We start from the raw sequence: 6,019 nt of genomic DNA, 5'->3' as shown, positions 1-6,019 counted from the left end.
CATTGTAAGTCTCCACATAAAACTGGAGAAGAGATGAGGAGGATAGGATTCTCAAAAAAAGGAACTAGAGAAGTAGCATGAGAAGCAGTAGAGGATATAGTTGTAAAAACGAGGAGAAAACAAGAAAGGCATTACCAATCTTCCTATAGGAGGCTGCCAGCTTAAGGAAGATGACAACGGAGAACTGATTCTGAATTTTGATTATGAAGCAGTCATTATAGATTTTAACAAAAGCAGATTCAGATGAAGATGAAGACAGAGAAACGTGACTAAAAAGCACATAAAAAGGAGAAGGTTCCAGGTGATGAACGCAAACTTCTCAGGGAGTGAAGAGCTACGGAGAAGGCAGAAGGGTTTTGCCTAGAGAGACAAACGGATTACTTTTTTAAGATGAGAGAGAGGTGTTTGTACCATGAGGAAAGAGTCAGGAGAAGGTGGGGCACTGGGAAAGCAAGAGAAAGTGTTTTACTGCTGTCTATGCTATAAAGAGAACATGAGAGAGGGACRTTTGAAAATGAATCTTAGAAATTGAAAACTGAAAGTTACTGAGAGTGAGATTTGTTTAAATTGGCAATGGTGCTGCTTAGCTAGGAGAATGGCAAAACAACAGGAGTCTGTGCTGYAGGAAGTCAACTGAGTCCAAAGATGTATATTAGATGTACTCCACAGGGTGAACGTAAGAGCAGAAGAAGCAGATGTAGTGAGTGTGGCAGGATGAGGGTGGACAGAGAAGACTATCATGGGTGAGCAGAAAAGGGCTCAAGGTAGAGACAAATTAAGAATAAACAGTCATATCAGAGGCTAGGGAAAGGAGACGGAGAGTAGATAATTCATGGACATGATTAATTGGAAATCATGGAAAAGCTGTTTCTCRGATGATGATCAATGAGGAGAGACTCCCTAACTCAGGGATCAAAGTTCTTGATGAAGAGTAGATGAACTGGCCTTTCTGAGACAGAACAAGTTGGCTACAGCTATAGAGGCAAGAAACACACAACCAGCACAACCAGCACAAGACAAGGTTTGTAGATAGAGTTAAATCTTAAAAAAAAAACAAAAAAAAACAAAAAAAAACCACACGTTTTTGAATAGACAAAACAGACAAGTTTTCAGATCCACACTGAAAAAAATCACGTTTGCCTAAAAGCTTGTTTCCATTTTTTTTCCCCGCTATATCAACTGATCCAATGAAAGCTACTACCTGTTCTCAYCTAGTTTGTATTGCCTAAGTCTTTGGGTTTTCAAGGCTGCAACAATATTAGCAAACCAAAGGGCAAATTGGTCAYTTATGTGGAAGGTGAAATCACTGAGGACAAATGCAAATGATTATGAGGAGAAGAAAAAAAGGACACCAATGACAAAACTGGTGAGTTTAGTAACTGACTATTACCTAGAGTACTAGACACRGTTCTATTCAAGAGAGGAGAGAAAGAAAAACAGAGTTCAGAGTAAGAAGAAAACAGATAMCTCTACATGAAGTGGTTAAAACCAACAGTATGAGGAAAACTGACTTCCAAATTGACTGTGTTCTCCAAAAGACAATCATCAATATCAGAGCAACCTTTTCACTTTTGCAGTAAGACCATTTGACCTTCAGATACTGATCACAAAAGCAATGGCATTGATCCCATGTTTATGTTTTTTTCTATTCAAGAACAGTTTAAAGAGGGCTGTAGCAGAATACATATGAAAATCTTYATGGACTTTCTTTAAGGACTTACTTCAAGGAAAACAACTGGCTGCATCCAGTTTGTAAACAGTATGCARCTGTATACGTGTCTGCGTGCTCAGTCAGCTGAGCACGATTCCCAGGCAAAAGATTTCGGCAGAATACCCTGCCCAAAAGAAAAGTAAGTTTTTAGTAAACTACTCAAGCATATTTCAGATTTTCTGGAAAATCTAGGGTTTAAGCAGACATGTTTAGAAATCATTCCTATGACTCTATCTATACATGTAGCAGAAGTACATCTTTTTCTTCACTAGGAAAAGGCCAGGAGAAGCAGGGAAAAACGCAGACTTCTATTCCAGCCTTCAGAAAATGGCTGGCTTCTTCAGGTGAGTAGACAACTCTTTTTTCATATCACTTCTCAGATCCAGGCTTCATAATTTCCATATTATTTTATTCARTAACTTGTATTTTAACTTTCAGAGCAAAAGAGTGTGACTTGTCCCTTCCTCAGCTATAAAATGTGCATGTTGCTATGTTACAGGGAAAAGGCAAAGCAATAGCAGACAGCATTTGGTTGATACAAATCTTTTCATTTCACCTTTTACTCCTTTGTGCTGTAACTTTAGGAGGGATTTTAAATGTATAATGAACTCCAGCTGGCCTTGCATTAGAGAACTGCAGAAGGCTGGAAGAAGGCTGGTCAGATGTTCCTGCTCGCTCTCCTGCCCATGGCAGGATGARCCCTAATGCTGGCAGTCTGAAAACTGTCTGAAAGTTTTTAAAGAAATCTTAGATAACGACAGAGATTTCAGTGTCCCTGAGCAATCTGTTCCAGTCCTTAACTCTTCTAACCATTAAGAAGTTTCCTCTAATGTCTAATTTAAATCTCCCTTATTGCAGTTTAATCCTGTTATATCTTGTATCTGTAATGAATGCGGTGAATAATTGATTCTCTTCCTCTTTGCTGCTACCTTCTGCATATTTGAAAACTGTATCTCGCCTCATCTTTCCCTGTTAGGGAGTAAACAACCCTGCTTCCTTCAGTCTTTCCTTGTAGTCCATGTTTTTTTTAACCTTTGATCATTCTTGTTGTTCTCCTCAGGGCTCTTTCCATTCGGCTTACATCTCTCTTGAAATGTGATGTCCAGCACTGAACACAGTATTGGAGCTGAGGCCCTACCAGTGCAAGGTATGTCAGAGGACCTGTTTTACATGTCTTACAGACAACATTTCAAAGTACACAGTTTGCAAAACAAATGAATAAATAAATAATGTAAAGCAACAGTAAGATACTGCTGATTTACGTTCAGTGTGTTATATCTCATAAGCTCTAATCCCCTCCTGTGCAACTGCTGCCCAGCTCTGTATTTGGGCAGTTGTTTGTTCCTGTCTAAGTATAGTCATTTGCATTTTTCTTTACTGAACCGTACCCTACTTCTCCAGGCCATTTCTCTAATTTGTCAAGTTCATGTTGAATTCTAAAATGCAAGTGAATTCTTCCAGTTSGGTGTCATTTAGAAACTTAATAAGGAATCACTGAAGAGCGAGGAAAAAATATATTTCTTAAAACATTGATATATCATTGATCAAGAAAAYATCATCCACTTTAGGAAATGGACACTTTAATGAAACTTCACAATTTACTATGGACTCTTTCCTCTACATCGTATTGTATTTTTTTACTGTGCAATTCATTTACACTTTTCCTTAGTGCAAGTACACCTCCTCCAAAACTCAGAAATTCTCTTAACATTTTAGGAAACCTCTTCCAGAGTAAAATATACATATGTTAGGATTTCTCCATGCCATTGCAAACCAAAAGAAAAAGAAGTCAGTAGAAGTCAAAGAAGTCAAAAGAAGCCAGTAAAAACAAGCCATTGATACACATGCTTCCCATATGAATGCTACCAACATTTTTCAGATCCTGTCATATGCATGATTGTTCATTTTCTGATGGTCACTAGATACTARTATTCCAAGCCAGCAGTATTTTATCAGCTACCAAAGAGCTCACAGCTACTGCCAAGGCTTGCTGTATGATCCTCATTAAGAACTGGCAGTTCTCTCAACAACTCAAACCACTAAAATTAACTACATTCAGTCTTATTCATTTGAGAAATAGCAGAGGTAAGAAAATTAGAACAACCTCTACTGAATAGCGTAGATCATTAAGCAGATTTTAATGAACTGCTTTAAAAACTAAATTTAGGAATTCCAAAAAATGATGCATAAGAAGTATCTTAGGGACCGATGACTCCATCAACATTTATAAGTGACTTTGGAGAAATGGGTTAGGTCTGCTGGGTTCAGAGATATATTGGTTTGAATGGCAATGGCTGCCTAAGCTGCATTGCCAGTGCAGGCTCAGGGGCATGTAGACTAGTCCAGGAGTGAGATTTCTGATATTTACTCATACTGATTAAATGGAGTCAAGAAAAACGTAGATTTTGGGGGGAGATTTGGAATCAAATTTAGCTAACTCGGAGCACTGTGGCAAAGACAAGTCCTGGGAACGACTCAAGATTTGTAGGCTTCTCTGAGAGAGAAATAACCTTCCTTTGAGAGGGCTGTATGAAATGAAAGCAATACAGGTTGTGTGAGAAAGACGTGTGAATATTCYTCCTCATGTGCTATCTTTTCAACCTACCTTCAGGCAAAAAGAAATCTAAATTTCCCTCTATTCAACCTCAAACTCTATCTTGTTAACAAAGAGCCAAATCCCTAAAAGGATGTAAACATGGAAAAYAGAACCCAGGCAGAGATCATAACCWGTTGAATAGTGGTCCCTACAGGCAGTTGCTTCTCCTGCTATTCTAGCGCTCAGCACTAAAGGACTTCACCTCTCAAAGTCTGGTGTCCTCAAATCTGTCAGATTTGACAGGAYTTGGAGCTCAGTTAATAGCCATGCATACACCTACTCAGAGTCCAGAAATTGATACCTAGCTTGGAGAAGTTCTTATTTTAAAAAATAAATAGTTCTCGGAAACTCCATGCAGAATGCAGTGGCAGATGGCAATCACTTTCAAGATTTGGCTGCCTCTAYTCATTTTCTACCAGTTGTTTAGCATCTACACAGAATATAAATGACCAAGGTCAATTCTTCCTTGGCTGAAAGCTAGTCAAACTCGCATCTTCCACCTTCAAAGAGGGTGTCCTGATCACCAAGCTATCCTTACAAAATAGGTGAGAGGGACCTTATTTGTCATGCTGGTGGAGGTATGGTTATTGCATTTTCCATAAAGCAAATCAGGACTCAGGAGCTAGAAAACAAGATACATGACTAATGTAGTGGCTGTTGTAGTCACATGAGGATATAAACTGYCCTCAGTGATAACTTCATGTAAAACATATCCTCATTTCTAAGCAGACTACTCTTTTTGCAGTGAAACATGTTCACTGCAGGTTCAAGAGCGGACCCTTTCCCCATGTCATAGCAGCCAGCAGCTACAGCAGTCTCACAGCCACTGTCAGCCTGACACTGCCCACAGAGATGGTGACCGATTCAGCACTCCTAAGCTCTGAGCTGTACTCCTGGTTTCTAAGGGGTAAGGTACCAAAACACAGAAAACAGAGCAGGAAGAGGTTGTGCTCCACGTCCCCTTCGGTCAGCTTGARGCAGCTCACAGTTTGACATGACAGCAACTGTGAGCCTCATGACAAACTYCTCAGCTCTCCTTGCAGGGCTGCCCAGTGTCTCACACAGAAATTAAGGACAGCARCTGAGCCCGTAGGGCTTGCCTCCCTTTGCAGATCCTGCTTTAAGTGCTTTGCCACATTAGTCCCTTAACTTTTTAGCTCAATAGGCTAAACTGTCACCTGTCCTCAGGTGACACAAACCATGCAGTTGCCAGCTGTTGGGCCTTTAGTGGTCCTGGCTACCTCTGACCAGCAACAAGGGAGCAGGCAAAGCCAATCTGATCTTAAACACCTRATTATAGGGGACCGTTCATCTTGTGCTATCTGGCAATATCTCTCCTACCCTGCGAAGTTGCCTCATTGCTGTCCTTATCATATACACCCTCAGTTATTACTAACAGCCGGTTTTTCCCTCTTCTCACAACCTTGCTCTGTCCCAGTGCTTCCCGGATGACAGTGCCATGATGGCAGAGCTCTGGCCAAGCCGCCCCTGTGTGGGCTGAGGAGCTGTCACCTCCTGCCCAGGAGAGGTGGCGTGGAGGCCCCTGGCTGCCACCAGCAAGGGCCCTCACCCCGCAGCGAGACCCGGCTCGGGGAGCTGGGTGAGCGCTCGGGTCAGCGGTGTCTCCCTGGAGTACCCAGGCGCAGGGGGAGCACGGGCCAACACACACACCGCCGCGGGGACCAGCGTGTGGACCAGGAGGCGGGGGACAG

The sequence above is a fragment of the Rhea americana genome, unplaced genomic scaffold (assembly GCF_003343005.1).
Source record: "Rhea americana isolate MKP2758 unplaced genomic scaffold, rheAme1 scaffold_322, whole genome shotgun sequence".
In the NCBI taxonomy this organism is placed as follows: Eukaryota; Metazoa; Chordata; class Aves; order Rheiformes; family Rheidae; genus Rhea; species Rhea americana.
Note: the sequence above shows the minus strand (reverse complement) of the source record.